Source organism: Sus scrofa, chromosome 10 (genome assembly GCF_054392235.1).
Source record: "Sus scrofa isolate SSC_HxYL_T2T_F1_AM1 chromosome 10, Sscrofa_HxYL_maternal_Yorkshire_Landrace_v2.0, whole genome shotgun sequence".
NCBI lineage: Eukaryota > Metazoa > Chordata > Mammalia > Artiodactyla > Suidae > Sus > Sus scrofa.
The window spans coordinates 72,132,731-72,149,157 of NC_139392.1; the positions used below are offsets into that span (position 1 = coordinate 72,132,731).

The following is a 16,427-nucleotide window of genomic DNA, read 5'->3' on the forward strand; positions in this document are numbered from 1 at the left end:
TGAGATTCACAAGTAGGACTAGCGGACTCCAAAACCTAAAGGCTAAGACCCGTCTCTCTGGTAATTTAAGTTGGGTTCTTAGCACAGAGCACGGCCAGGGGATCAATAAGTGTTTGTTGTTCTCTAGACAAGGGAATGAGTGTCTGGCACAGATCAGTAGAAGCTGGATTAGATGTGAGCCCTGGAATGTCTGTGAGCCCATGCTCCCTGTATACCAAGTGTGTGGGAAAAGGGTGTGTGTGTGTGCATATGTGTGGTGTATGTGGTATACGTGTGGTGTGTGTGCATATGTGTGGTGTGTGGTGTATGTGGTATATGTGTGGAGTGGTGTGTGTGGTGTGGTGTGTGATGTGGGTGCTTTGTGGTGTGGTGTGTGGGTATGGTGTGTGGTATGTGTGTGGTGTGGGGTGGAGTGTGTGGTGAGGTGTGTGGTGTATGTGTGGTGTGTGGTGTCTGTGATGTGGTGTGTATGTATGGTATGTGTGTGATGTGTTGTATGTGTGTGGGTATTGTGTGGGGTGTATGTGGTGTGTGTGTGGTATGTTGGGGCTGTATGAGGTGTGTGTGGTGTGTGTGCTGTGTGGTATGGGGTGTGCTGTGTGGTGTGGGGTGTGCTTTGTGTGAGTAGGGAGAGCACTGGGGGTTGGAGGATATTTGGGGTCCTCAGCTGGCCATCCGCACTGGAAAGTCAAGAAGTGAGAAGCCAGGGAGGAAAGTACCTCCTAATTCCAAGCCTTCTTCTTTTTCTTCAGTCTGGTGGGGAAGGAACTGGATGCTTGGAGAGCAGGAAGCTGGAAAAGAAGGCTAACACTTGCCTTGATTGTCGCAGAATCAGGGATGTTTAGTGCCAGAAAGAGAGCTTAAAAACAGCTTCTATGCAACCCTCTCCTCCTGGAAGGAGGCAAAAGACATTCATTGGGATTTTAAAAAAGATCACTGACTGCTGAGAATGAAGCAAACTCAAAAGGGCTTTTAACTCCAAGAATCTGAAGTCCTAGAGGAAGGTTTGAACTTGAGAGAAGCAGAGTGAGTCAGAAAGCAGTCCATAATCATGGCATATGTGTGAGATGAAGGTTAAGATACGTGTTAATAGTAACAGATGTAATGGGAAAAAACCTCTCTTTTCGGCGCTGGCATTCTTTTTTGTAGGTTCCTTAAAGTAAACATATTCTGATGTTTAGATGGTAACAGGATGTGAGGAGGGTGTGGTCATTTTAATAAAGAACTCTCTGTTTTTCACATAAGGCAGCACATAGTTGTGTGGAAGCTTTAACAATCTTACTGGACTGTCATACTCACCGTATTTTTGACACTGAAGAATTTATTCAATAAATACGGAAGTTTAAAAGCCCAGTAATAAAACGGATGTACCGGTTTGTTTATCCATTCACTCTTCACAGAATTTTGTATTGTTTCCTGTTTCAACTGTTACAAATAAAGAGGCTATAAATCTGCAAAAAAAAAAAAAAAAACCCAACCAACCAACCAACCAAACAAACAGAAAACCCCCAACAAACCCAAAAGACAAAACCCTAGTAATGAAGTAAACATCAGTGACTCTGCTCACCATTACTGATATCACAGATGTCCCTTGCATGCTCTTTTTTGGTCTCATTACTCGCTACCCCAATCTGGGGCAAATTTACTTTCCTGAATTTTATGTTAATTATTCCCTTGCTGTTCTCAGAGACACCCCGTGTTTCAGGTACTTCTACCATCACCATCGCCTGGATGTAGAATTCCAAAGAGTAGGAAACATATTAGCGTTAACAAAATGAGAGCTGCAGAGTGACAGCAAATGTCGTACTTCTTAACAGAGTTCTGCCCAAATTTACCTTGTTTTTAAAATTAGCTGATCATAGCATGGACTTCTCACAGACATAGAAAATCAGGGAGGTGGGACTTCTAAAATTCCCTCAACAGCAGAATTAAACACATAGTCTGCTAGTTAAATTCTGTAACCAGTTAATGAGCTTGACTTGGTCTCAGCCTTATAGGGATTATAATTCCCCAAGGGATAAAGTCTACAATAGTTACATATTGAGAAGACTATTTTAACATGAACACTTAAAAATTCTATAACCTTCTGAGCATGAGTGTACAGAGGCTTAACAAAGTCACAAAATATGTATTTGTAAGAAGGACCTTTTTTGGGAAAATTTCGCTGACGTATAGTTGATTTACAATGTTGTGATAATTTCTGCTGTACAGCAAAATGACTTGCTTATACAAATATATATTCTTTTTCATAATCTTTTCCATTATGGTTTATCATAGGATATTGAGTATAGTTCCCTGTGCTAGACAGCAGGACCTTGTTGGTTATCCATTCTATATGTAATTGTTTGTCTCTGCTAGTCCCAAACTCCCAGCCCATCCTTTCCCCCATACCTCCTCCCCCTTGGCAACCACAAGTCTGTTCTCTATGTCTGTGAGTCTGTTTTTGTTTCATAGATATTTTAAATTCCACATATAAATGATATATAGTATTTGTTTTCCTTTTTCTAACTTGGCTTAATATGATAATTTCCTTGTTCATCCATGTTGATGCAAATGAAATTATTTCATTCTTTTTGATGTCTGAGTAATATTCCTTTGCATGTATGTACCACATCTTCTTTATCCATTCATCTGTCAATGGACATTTAGTTTGTTTCCATGTCTTGGCTATTGTGAATAGTGCTGCTATGATCATAGGATCTTTTTGAATCTTTGTATCTTTTTGAATTACAGTTTTGTCTGGGTGTGTGCCCCGGAGTGGGATTGCTGGATCATATGGTAGTTCTATTTTCAGTTTTTTTTGAGGAACCACCGTACCATTTTCCATAGTGGCTGCCCCAATTTACATTCCTACCGACAGTGTAGGAGGGTTTCCTTTTCTCTACACCCTCTCCAGCATTTGTTATTTGTAGATGTTTTAATGATGGCCATTGTGACCAGTGTGAGATGGTACCTCATTGCAGTTTTGATTTGCATGTCTTTGATAATTAATAATGATGAGCATCTTTTCATTAAGAAGGACCCTTTTGTATTTGGCAGACTTTGAATGGATGAGGGTGAAGATGTACTGGCTTATTTCTCAGCTCTTTAAGTCAGAGATCCCAAGCTTTACCTGGTGAATCTGTACATGGTCCTTCTCACAAAGGCTCCCTTTTCACAGGTATGGGTGGGGCGAGCAATTTGTGCAGAGAGAATAAGAAATTGATTAGAGAGAGCAGTTCTGGCTTCACTGGCCTTCATGCCAGAATTAGGGCACTTCTGGAGAGCCTGAGCTTTGACGGTCACCAGGAAAGACTTCAGATCCACTGCAGGTCATGCTGGGCCTCAGTTCACTTTAGGACACCTGAGTGATAGCATGGAGGGTAGGTGCTTGGGCTCTATGTCTAAACACCTTAACCCAGGTCATTCAACAGAAAGATACCTGGCAATCAGAGATGGGGACCCAATGATAATATGAGATAAGAAGGCCTGTGAACGCCACACCACTGGGAGTTCCCTGGTAGCCACTGGTTAGGGACTTGGTGTTTTCACTGCTAGGGCTCCTGTTACTGCTGTGGTTCAGGTTCAGCCACAGCCATTGGCTTGGGAACTTCTGCCTGGTGCAGATGTGGTCAGGAAAAAAAAAAAAAAAAGAAAGAAGGCTGTGACTGTGTCATGAATGAAGACAAGAAGACCACGAAAGCAAATGCTGGCTTTGCTTTTCGTTCAAGGCCGGGTTGAGGGGTAGTGGGGAGCAGGAGGGCAATGACATTAATTAACTTGTTTCATTTTTTTTTTCTTTTTAGGGCTACTCCTAGAGCATATGAAAGTTCCCAGCCTAGGGGTTAAATCAGAGCTGCCGCTGAGGCCTATGCCACAGCCACAGCAATGCCATTTCTGAGTCGCATCTGCCACCTATGCTGCAGCTTGGAGCAATGCCAGATCCTTATCCCACTGAGAGAAGTCAGGGCTTGAACTGGCATCCTCACAGATATGATGTGGTGTTCTTAAACCACTCAGCCACAATGGGTACTCCTCATTATCTTTTTTAATTTCAATTTTTTATTAAAGTACAGTTGATTTTCAGTGCTGTGTCAGTTTCCACTGTACAGCAAAGTGACCCAGTCATACACACACATATATATATTCCCTTTCCTATATTATCTGAAAAATATGGAATGCTTCCCAAATTTTTATGTCTTCCTTGTGCAGGAACCATGCTAGCCTTCTCTGTATCGCCCCAATGTTAGTGTCTATGCTGCTGAAGCAAGCACTTGTTTCATTATTTTGACTGGAACTGTGTTTTGGTCTGAAAGTCAGTGTTGGTTGTGTCTGGTTTTGCAGCCCATGATGGTACATTTCTATGTGCGTTCGCTCCTGTGCTTTGGAAACAGTATTGCTCCAGTGGTGACACTGGCAAAGCTTCCAGGAAATGCCAGGAGTTTATGTATCCCTGCCCTCAGACAGGTGTTGTTGGGGTGCTTTGGGGGTAAAAGCAGCCAAGTTCTATTGAATATGTCCCGTAAAACCCCTCTACCTGGTCAGCAGATTAGCTAGAGCACCTTTGCCTCATTCTGGAGTTGTTTCTTGCCAATAGATGGCATGAAACCTAGTCTGGCTCTTCATTGATCACATCTGACCTTGAAGATGCCCCAGCCCTCAGCAGTTTGGATGGTGATGCTCAGATTTGTGATCCCAAACCAGCCTTATTTGATTATTCTAATCCATGGGGAATAGACAGGCCAAGAGGAAAAAAGGAGGAAAAGACAGGATTTGAGATTAATCAGGGAATTATTTAAAAGGACAAGCTACTCCCCTTTGCATCATCTATTATAGTAATAGAAAACAACATTTTTTTTGACATTGGGCAGATTCAATATTTTAAAATAAATCATGTGGGGAGAAGATTTCGCTTAAACCCCTTCAGAAATGGGCTTATTACTTTCCTCATGGCCTGGGTGAAGTCATGGAAATGCTCATTTCTCTGACTTTTTTTACTTGCCTTCTTTCCACTTTTAGATAACAGGACAGCCTGACTTATCAGCATAAAAAATATTTCCTTCAACAGCCAAAGAACATGGAGTAAGTGTAAAAGGAGAGTAGTTATGTCAGGCTGCACTTTTAACCTAAGCCTAGTCACCAAGAACTGCACCAAATTAAAAAAAAAAAAAAAAAAAAAAAAAAAAAGCTGCAGGCTGTCAGGCTAATTCACAGTCGGTAAGATACCAACATCTTAGCACATTGTATAACTGGCAGATTGCACCTTTTGACAGGCAGTAGAAACCTCACATGAAAACATTTCCTTGAATGTGAGTCTTAAGGTGGAAAACACAACTGAAGATAGATTGAAATAGAAATAAACCCTTGCGATGGCAAAACACGGTTTTCCTTCAGTAGGAAAAGGATGCAGTTCAAAGTAACAGTCCAAACATCTATCATGTCTTCACTGAATATGGTGCTAACATGATAGGTTCATTTCCCAAAATCAAACCTCCATCACCCTGTCTTTGGGACTATATTCTGGTATAATGAGAGGCCGTGTCAAAAAAGTTGCTTTTAGACTCAAGTGAATCCCTCATCACTGAAAATAGTTGAGAAATTTAATGTTAAAATTAAGATGTGTCAACATATAAATTTAGAGTCTTAACGAGAACTTCATTTTACAGTAGAAATCAATATCCTATGGGGGAAGTTCTCATTGTGGCTCAGTGGTAATGAGCCAGACTAGTATCCATGAGGACTCAGATTTGATCCCTGGCCTTGCTCAGTGGGTTGAGGATGTGGTGTTGCTGTGAGCTGTGGTGTAGGTTGCAGATGCGGCCCAGATCCTGTGTTGTTGTGGCTGTGGTGTAGGCCGGCAGCTGCAGCTTGGATTCGACCACTAGTCCGAGAACTTCCATATGCTGCAGGTGTGGCCTAAAAAGCAATATATATATATATATATATATGTGTGTGTGTGTGTATGTATATGTATATGTATATATGTATATGTATATGTATATATTCCTATGGGGAATGCTTATAGATGCTTTCTCTCAGGGGTGAATCTTCAAATCTTGTTATGGAAAAAAATTCAAAATACCGAATTTAAAATTGTGTGGTTTTGAGTAATGGTTTAAAAATAGTAACTTAACCCATTTTCCGTAGAAGGGAGGAGTTCACATGTGCTTAATGTTAATCATCAGCGCATTGGAGAGTCGACACGTATTGAATGTTAGGCACTAACTTTGTGTTCCTGAAGGTCTCCACTATTTTGCACACTCTAATTATATCATTTATATATGACAGCAGAAAGAATTACGTTCGAAGGGCTTACAGGCAGGGTGAGCTATAATAGCTGGTTGCCTCTGGAAATAAGAATAGTGAAATTTTTGTTTCCTAGTAAGGGTAACCTTAGGCAAAAGATTTCCATGAACAAAAATTGCCTTTAATGTCTCCCATCATTTTCCCTGTTCACTTCTATTTTAGTCTGTTTGGTGATTCTCACTCATGCACTTTGAACTCCTCGTTATGCATTCTTTTCTCACTCTGAGATTTGGAGGAATTCTTGCTGGGTAGATCTGCACCTGAATTTACCTGCTCGGCAATATGCCTCACCTGCTGCCAGCACCCTCTCGGGCTCACCCATTCTTTTTCAATCACACCGACATATAAACCCCTTGTCACTTCAAGCTTCTATTCTCCGCAGTTAATTATTTTGACAGAAAAAAAATCTAGGCTCACATATTCATGAAGGATACTGGATTCATGAATTGTTCATCTAGTTAGGACATTTGCCTGCTGTTAGGAGTCGTCTGGGAAGATGCATTTTCTAACAGCCCGATAAGATACATGGTAAAAAAAAAAGTGTCCCATGGTCAATCAAGTTTGGCAAGTACTGCTTATTTATGTCCTGTTATTAAAGATTTAGAACACTTTGTAGTTTCTCCATGTGTGGGTAAGTTCTCCAGTAAAGCTATTTATTTAAAGGTAACATTTTACCAATTTATTGTCGTTAATGAACATATAAGTCTTTGTGTATTTTTTTCTTACTGTAACACCTATTAGTGATCCATGGAGAACACATTTAGAGATACACTTCTTTAACCCAAAGTAGCAATTTGTCTGATAATGTGAATTTCAGATACAACAGTGGCCCTTGCATGAACGTTTTGAAATTAGAGTCTTCCGGTACTTCTAAAGTCACACTGCATTGCTGTCCTCTCCATCTGTGAGTAGTTGGTTCTTATATCCAGTTTACTTTAATAGATGAACAATTCTGATCTTCAGTCTGTTCAAACAAATCATTCATGTGACCTTTACATCACTGCTGATCTTCAGAGCCCTCTGCAGCCACTCATCCAAGACTGAAGAGTGGCTAGAATGTGAGCCACAGAGAAAGACTTCATCTTGTTTCCCCCTGCCAACCACTGACCATTTCTGTTCATTTGGATAAAGGAATTTGTGATATCATGGATCATTGCTTTGAGCATAGAAGTCCCACCAAATCAAACTCTGTAGAACCAGCAGTCATTACTGGCAAAAGAGGCTAGGACACAATCTCACCATAAGCTGCTGGCCCCAAGTGCAGCAACCCACAGTTGGGGGGGGGGGGACTCAAAACCTGGAACTTCTCCCTGAGGAGTGAAGGGTTTGAACTCCACACTGGCCACCCCTGAATTTTAAGTCCTGAACCTGAGCGAAGAGCCTCCAAACCATTTAGCTTTGGAAACTAATGGGGCTGACAACCACAAGATCCACCAGACTCTAGTGATCTGAGAAATAGCTCTTATAGGGCTCATGTGTCAGACTCACCTGCCCAGCATGAATCTGGCTGGTTGGAGGGGGCCCAGACTTTCTGTGGAAAAGGCTCTTTTGCTTGTCTTGGAGTATCAGCCTGAGAGGCAGGGATCTGATTTAACCCATGTTAGGGAGCCTGATGGAACACTCTCTGTGGGTTCCATTTGGGTGCTCTCTTTCTGCCTTGCTCCAGCTAGTAGGCACCGTCTTTCTTTCTCTAGGCTTTTTCTTTTCTTTGTCCTTTCCTGGTGAGTGCCATTTCTACACTTTCCCTCTGCCTCACTCTAACCAGTGGCTGTCACCCTTACCTTCTCCCTCTGCCACATCCCAGAGCACCACTGTCTCCTGCCGGGGAGGCTTTACACATCAATAGTGCTCTGGTTTTCTGTCTGGTACTCTGCTCTTTTGTGGCATCTCTACATCGCCTGGCTTTGGTGGCCAGTGAGGCTTATGCTGTGGGGCCCATTGAACTATAACCAATGAAGAAAGAATTTTTAAGCAGCTACACCACCAAGACACATCAGGAGGTAAGAGGCCCTTCTGTGAAAAAGGCAAATAATATTATCATCATAACTGGAGCCTGAGGGACAGGATTGTAATTAAATACTCATCTAAGCGTGGTCTATAATCTTTTACAGTGACTTTGGAAGGTGGTGCTGTCTTCATGCTCACCTTCTGTCTGCCATTCTCTAGAGCACCAGTATCTTCCACAGGTGAGCTTTTATACTTTGTGCTCTGGATTTTACTTCTGGTGCCAAGTCTTTGTGGCACCTACAGATTGCCTGGCTATGGGAGTCCCACAGGGGTGTATATACTTGTATACTTAAAAAACTACTGCCTAAGAGTCTGGCTTCCAATCAACCTGAATCTAAGTGCCAACTGAAATCCCCCTTTTGGGATACTGACAGGAGTTAACAATTGCGCGTCATTAAAAATGAAATAAACAGCTTAAACAATTACAAAAGTTTGAGAGACAGCCAAGAGCTAGGGTTGAATTGTAAGGCTTATCTCCTACATATGACCATGTCTCTAGATTGGGAGAGATGGCTTTTTTTAAATGAATACATAGAAATTAACATAGAGAGTCAAAAAAAATGAAGACGCAGAGGACTTTGATACCCCCAAAAGAGAATAGGGTAAAACTTCAGGGAAAAAAACACTTAATGAAATGTAGATAAGCAATTTACCTGATAAGGGGCTCAAAGTAATGGTCATAAATATGCTCACTGAACTCAGGAGAAGAATGGATGAGCACAGTGAGAACTTCAACCAAGATAGAACATGTAAGAAAGTATCAAACAGAAGTCACAGGGCTGAAGAATACTATAGTTAAACTGAAAAAAATGCACTAAAGTGTCTCAACATTGGCCTACATGAAGCAGTAGAAAGGACCATTGACTTTGAAGACAGGGCAGTGAAACTCACCCAAACAGAGCAGCCAAAAGAAAAAAGAATGAAACAAAGTAAAGGCAGATTGAGGGACTTATCTGACAACATCAAGCAGACTGATATTCACGTTGTAGAGGTCCCAGAGGAGAAGAGAGAGAAAGGGGCAGAGACTTATTTAAAGAAATAATGGTTGAAAATGTCCTTAACCTGAGGAAAGAAGCAGACATCCAGATCCAGGAAGCCAGAGTTCCAAAGAAGATAAACCCCAAAATAACCACACCAAAACGCATTATAATTAAAATGTTAAAAGTTAAAGATGAGGAGAGAATCTTAAAAGCAGCAAGAGAAAAACAACTTGTTACATACAAGGGAAACCCTGCAAGACTATAGGCAGATTTTTTTCGGCAGAAATTTTTCAGGCCAGAAGGGAATGACATGATATATTTAAAGTTCTAAAAGAAACAACTTCCAATCAAGAATACTCTACCATTGAACATTATCACTCAGAATTGAAGAATAGTCTTTCAGGCAAAAGCTAAAGAAGTTTATCACCACTAACCCTAACTTACAAGAAATATCAGAGGGACTTCTTTAAGCTTAAAAGAAAGGGTACTAATTAGTACTAAGAAAACAGAAAGTATAAATCTCATTGGTAAAGGTAAATATATAATAAAGATAGCTTTATTATTTATAAAGCTAGCATGAAGGTTAAAAGACAAAAGTAATAAAAAGAACTATAACTATCATGATTTGTTAAGGACTACACAAGATGAAAAGATGTAAAATGTGATATTAAAAACATAAAATGTGGGGTGAGAAGATTAAAACATGTAGAGCTTTAGAATGTGTTTAAACTTAAGGTGTTATCAACTTAAAATAGGGTTTCACAAAAATAAGTTGTTATACATAGGCCTCATGGTAACCACAAACCAAAACCTATAGTAGAAACACAAAAGAGAAAGAGAAAGGAATCTAAGCACACCACTATAGAAAGTCCACAAACTACAAAGAAAGAGAGCAAGAGAAGAGGAAAGGAACAGAAAGAAACTACAAAAACAGATGAAAAACAGTTATGAATGTCAATATGGACATAACTATCAATAACTATTTTAAATAATCACTTTAAAAGTAAATGGGCTAAATTATCCAATTAAAAGATCTAGAGTGCTGAGCAGATAAACAAGATCCACCTATATGCTGCCTATATGCAAATGGAAACTGAAAGAAATCTGATTTAGCTATATTTACGTCAGACAAAATAGACTTTCAAACAATGACTCTAATAAAAGATATCATATTACGTAATGACAAAAGGGCCAATCTAACAAGAGAATATAACATTTGTAAATATTTATATTTACATCCAACATAGGAGTACCTATTATATAAAGCAAATATTAACAGACCTACAGGGATAAATAAACAGCAATTCAATAATAACAGGGGATTAATGCTTTATTTATCTCAATAGATAGACTGTTAGACAGAAAATCAACAGAAGCATTGGCCTTAAATAACACATTAGGATAGATGGATTGAACAGATATGTACAGAACATTTCATCCAAAAGACACCACTTACACATTCTTCTCAATTACACATGGAACATTCTCTAGGACAAGAGAGAATATGTTAGGCCACAAAACAAGTCTTTTTTTTTTTTTTTTTTTTTTTTTTAGGACTACACCTGCAGCATATGGTGATTCCCAGTCTAGGGGTCGAATCAGAGCTATCGCTGCTGGCCTCCACCACAGCCACAGCAATGCAGGATCCCAGCCATGTCTGAGACCTACACAGCAAAGCATGGCAATGCCCCATCCTTAACCCACTGAGCTAGGCCAGGGATTAAGCCTGTGTTCTCATGGTTACTAGTCTGATTTGTTTCCGCTGAGCCATGGTGAGAACTCCCACAAAACAAGTCTTAATAAATTTAAGAAGATTTAAATCATATCAAGAGTTTTTTTTACAACCACAATGGTATGAAAGTAAAAATCAATTACAAGAAGAAAATTGAAAAAAATTACAAATATATAGATACTAAATGATATGCTACCAAACAACCAATGGATCAAGGAATAAATTTTAAAAATATGAAGATATCTTGAGAGAAATAAAATTGGAAATACACATACCAAAACTTAAGGGATACACATAAGAGATGTTCTTACTGATAAATGCCTATCTCAAGAAATAAGAAAAATCTCAAATCAACAGCCTAACTTTACACCTCAAAGATCTAGAAAAAGAACACATTAAGCCCAAAATTAGAAAAGGAAGGAAATAACATAGAGTGGAGAAGTTCCTGCTGTGGTATAGTGGGTTAAGGATCTGGTGTTGCCACCACTGTGGCACAGATTACAGCTGTTGCTTGGTTTTGATCCCTGACTTGGGACTTCCACATGCCTTCGGTGAAGGCAAAAAATTTAGAGGGGGAGTTCCCGTCGTGGCTCAGTCGTTAACGTATCTGACTGGGAACCATGAGGTTGCGGGTTCGATCCCTAGCCTTGCTCAGTGTGTTAAGGATCTGGCGTTGCCGTGAGCTGTGGTGTAGGTCACAGATGTGGCTCGGATCTGGTGTTGCTGTGGCTGTGGGGTAGGCCGGCAGCTACAGCTCCGATTCGACCCCTAGCCTGGGAACCTCCATATGCTGCGGGAGCAGCCCAAGAAATGGCAAAAAAAAAAAAAAAGACAAAAAGAAAATAGAACTATTGGAGTTCCCGTCGTGGCTCAGTGGTTAACGAATCCGACTAGGAACCATGAGGTTGTGGGTTCGGTCCCTGCCCTTGCTCAGTGGGTTAACGATCCGGCGTTGCCGTGAGCTGTGGTGTAGGTTGCAGACGCGGTTCGGATCCCGCGTTGCTGTGGCTCTGGCGTAGGCCGGTACCTATGGCTCCGATTGGACCCCTAGCCTGGGAACCTCCATATGCCGCGGGAGCGGCCCAAGAAATAGCAAAAAGACCAAAAAAAAAAAAAAAATTTAGAGGGGAAATAATTTAAATAAACACTACAAAGATAGAAAAGATCAATGACACTAGGAGCTGGTACTTTGAAAAGATTTTTAAAAATGACCAACCTTTACTTAGATTAACCAAGGAAAAAGAATACTCGAATAAATAGAATCAGAAATGAAAGAAGTTACAACTGCTACTCCAGAAATAAAAGGATCATAAGAGACTACTGTAAACAATTATACACCAACAAATTGGACAACCTAGAAGAAATGGATACCTTCTGGAAATAAACATCCTACCAAGACTGAACCATAAAGAATTTAAAAAACCTGAAAAGATCTACTGCTAGTAAAAATTTAATCAAGAATCAAAAACCTCTCAACAAACAAAAGTGTAGGACCATTTGACTTCACTGGTGAATTCTACTGACCATTCAAATGAATATTAATAAAAATATTTCTTAACTCTTCCAAGAAATAGAATAGAAGGTCAGCATTATTTTGATACCAAAACCAGACAAAAACACCACAAGCAAAGAAAATGCAGGTCAATATCCTTGATGAAAAAGAGGCAAAAATCCTCAATAAAAGATTAGCAAACTGAATTCAACAAAACATTAAAAGGATCATGCTCCATGATCAAGAGGGACTCATTCCAGGGATGCAAGGATGGTTCAACATCCTTAAATCAATCACTGTGATACACTGTATTAACAAAATGAATGATAAAAATTATATGATCATCTCAATATTTACTAAAAAAGCATTTCACAAAATTCAACATCCACTTGTGATAATAACTCTCAACAAGTGGGTATAGAGGGAATGTAGCTTAATATAATAAAGGCCATATATGATAAGCCCATAGCCAACATCATTCTCAATGGTGAAAAGCTGAAAAGAATAAGATAAGGATGACACTCTTTCCACTTTTATTCAACCTGATGTTGGAAGTCCTAGCCAGAGGAATTATGCTAGAAAAAGAAATGAAATTCGTCAAAATTGGAAAGAAGAAGCAAAACTGTCACTATTTGCAGATGACGTAATATACATATAGAAAACTAAAAATTCCATCAAAAAACTGTTAGAAGTAATCAAAAAATTATATGTTTTAGGATACAAAATCAATGTTCAAAAATCCATTGTTTCTATACAGTAAAATGAACTATCAGAAAAGAGAAATTAAGAAAATAATCCCATTTGTAATTACATCAAAAATAATAAAATCCATAGGAATAAATTTAACTAAGGAAGTGAAAGACCTAGACACTTAAAACTATAAGACATTAGTTAAAGAAACTGAAGACACAAATAAAGGGAAAGATACTCCATGCCCAAGGATTGGAAGAATTAATATTGTAAAAATGTCCATACTACCCAAAGCAATCCACAGAGTCAATGTAATCCCCATTAAAATTTCAATGACACTTTTCACAAAATAGAACAAACAATCCTAAAATTTGAATGGAACTATGAAGACTCTCTGAATAGCCAAAGCAATTTTGAAAAAAAAAAAAAAAGATAAAGATGATGGCGTCACACTCCTCTGATTTAAAAGTATATTACATTTTGGTATTGGCATAAAGCAGACACATAAATCAATAGAACAGAGTAGAGAGTCCAGAAATAAACCCACATATATATGGTCAATTAATTAATGGCAAAGGAGCCAAGAATATACAATGGGAAAGACAATCTCTCCAATACATGATGTTGGGAACGCTGGAAAGCATACATGCAAAAGAATATGTCTGGGTAATTATTTTATTCTATGCACAAAATTAACTCAAAATGTTTTGAATGTATGACCTGAAACCATAAAACTCCTAGAACTCATAGGTAGTAAGCTTGGTGACATTAATCTTGGTGATAAGTTTTTGGACCTGACAATGAAAGCAAAAGAAACAAAAATTAAATAAATTAAATTAAATTAAATTAATTAAATTAAATTAAATTAAATAAATGAGTGTGGCTCTATCAAGCTAAAAAGCTTCTGTACAGCAAAGGAAGGAAACCACAAACAAAATGAACAGATAACCAAATGAATGGAAGAGAATATTTGCAAATCATATATCTGATAAGAGGCTATAATGAAAAATCCATAGCAAACTCACACAATTCAATAGCAAAATAACAAATAATCCAATTAAAAATGGGTGAAGGATCTCAATAGATGTTTTTCCAAAGAAGATATATAGATGACAAAGAGGTCCATGAAAAGGTGCTCAGCATCACTAATCATTACAGAAGTGCAAATCAAAACTACAATGAGATATCACCTCATACCTGTGAGAATGTCTGTTATCAAAAAGACAAGAAATAACAGGTGTCAATGAGGAAGTGGAGAAAAGGGAACACCTATGAATTGTTGGTGGGACTATGAATTGATGTAGTCACTATGGAAAACTCTATGGATATTCCTCAAAAAATTAAAAATAGAACTAACATATGCTCCAACAATTCCACTTCTGGGAATATATCCAAGGGAAACAAAAACTCCTTGTTCATAGCAGCGTATTTACAATAACCAAGGCATGGAAATGACCTAAGCATTCATCAATCAATGATTGGATAAGGAAGTTATGTTACACACACACACACACCAATGGAATAGTTAGCCTTCAGCCATAAAAAACATGAGCAGAACTTGGGGGCATTATAATATGAAATAAATTAGATGGAGAAAGACAAATACCCTATGAGTTCACTTGTATGGAGAGTCAACAAAAAGAACAAGAAAATCAAACTCACAGGTAGAGGAAACAAATTGGCAGGGATTCTGCAGTGAGCAAAATGGGCAAAATTGGTCAAAATATACAAACTTTCAGTTATAAAAAATGTAAGTACTAGGGATGTAATTTAATTTACAACAGGCTGACAGAAATTAGCACTATTATGTGATACATTAGAAAGTTTTTAAGAGAATGATTCCTAAGAGTTCTCATCATGAGGAGAAGCATTTTTTCTTTTCTTTTGATTGTATCCATATGAAAATTTTGATATTCATGAAACCTATTATGCTAGTTATTTTACAATATATGTAAATCAAAACATCATGCTGGATATCTTAAACTTATACAGGGATGTATGTCAATTATTTTGTAACACAATCGGAAAAAATAAAGTAAAATAAAAAGAAGGAATTCCCATTGTGGCTTAGCAGTGACAAACCCAACTGGTATCCATGAGGGCCCAGGTTCAATTCCTGGCCTCACTCAGTGGGTTAAGGATCTGGCATTGCTGTGAGCTGTTGTGTAAGTCACAGACCCAGCTTGGATCTGACATTGCTGTGCTGCAGGCTGGCAGCTATCGCTCCAATTCGACTCCTAGCCTGGAAACTTCCATATGCCAAGGGTGGTGCCTTTAAAAAAAAAGGAAAGAAAATGTGATATGCGTGTACAATGGAGTATTATGCAGGCCTAAAAAATGAACAGAGTCTTTCCATTTGCAGCAACAATATGGATGGACCTTGAGGGCATTATGCTAAGTGAAATAAGTCAGAGAAAGACAGCTACCATATGATCTCCTGTATATGTGGAATCTAAACAAAATAAAACACACTTATAGATACAAAGACTAGAGACATTGATGGTTGCCAGTAGTAGGGGTGGGGGAAATGGGTGAAGGGGGTTAAGGCACAAATTTCCATTTGTAAGATAAAGTCACCAGGATGTAATGTACAGCATGGTGACTGCAGTAATAATACCTATTGCATGGATGAAAGTTGCAGAGATCATCTTAAAAGTTCTCATCCCACACAAAATATTTTGTAACTATGTGTGGTGACAGATTAGCTAAACTTATTGTGGTTAGCATTTTGAAATATGTATACATATTGAATCATTGTACACTTGAAACTAATATAATGTTATATGTCTATGATCTCTCAATGAAAAGAGAAAGTAATAGCTTTTACACTCTTGCTATTCTCTACACCCCTTCATACATTTTCTGAAATTCAGCTTCTCATTGCTCCTATTATTTCAATTTTTGCTTCCCTTTGCTTTTTTAAAAAAATTCTGTTTTTGGGAACCAAGAATATTCTTGGTAACCCACTTTCTAATACAATGTACAAACTCATTTCCCTTTTGTATTTTCTCAGAAGTTACTGTATGACTGTGTCAATCATGGCAGCTTGTTAAAAATGAAGATTCCTGGGTTCTTTCATAATCCTCTTCCAGTATTTCTGAAAGTGCGTCCTCAAAACCTGAATTTCCAGAAGATTCTGGTGTATGATGATATTTGAGAGCATCTTATTTTTTTTTTTAACTTACTGTTGTCACTAATTTCTTTTGTTGTAAATGGGAAGAAGAAAATTTTATAATCCATG

At 38.5% G+C, this 16,427-nt stretch overlaps 1 protein-coding gene and 1 non-coding gene across 32 annotated transcripts in view; one reads left to right on the forward strand and one right to left on the reverse strand.

Annotated features, from left to right (window-relative positions):
- Positions 1 to 16,427, forward strand: part of RSU1 (Ras suppressor protein 1) — an 883,461-nt gene that overhangs the window by 370,399 nt on the left and 496,635 nt on the right. For 3 of the 31 annotated variants that reach the window (XR_014817920.1, XR_014817928.1, XR_014817925.1), the window contains one exon: positions 8,397 to 8,471. The exons of the other annotated variants lie outside the window; for them this stretch is intronic. The gene's annotated coding sequence lies outside the window, so the exon portion shown is untranslated. The remainder of the gene's footprint in view (positions 1 to 8,396; positions 8,472 to 16,427) is intronic. 31 annotated transcript variants of the gene reach the window in all.
- Positions 4,147 to 4,253, reverse strand: LOC146399510 (U6 spliceosomal RNA). The gene has a single exon (XR_014818487.1). It is a non-coding gene; the product is annotated as a U6 spliceosomal RNA (small nuclear RNA).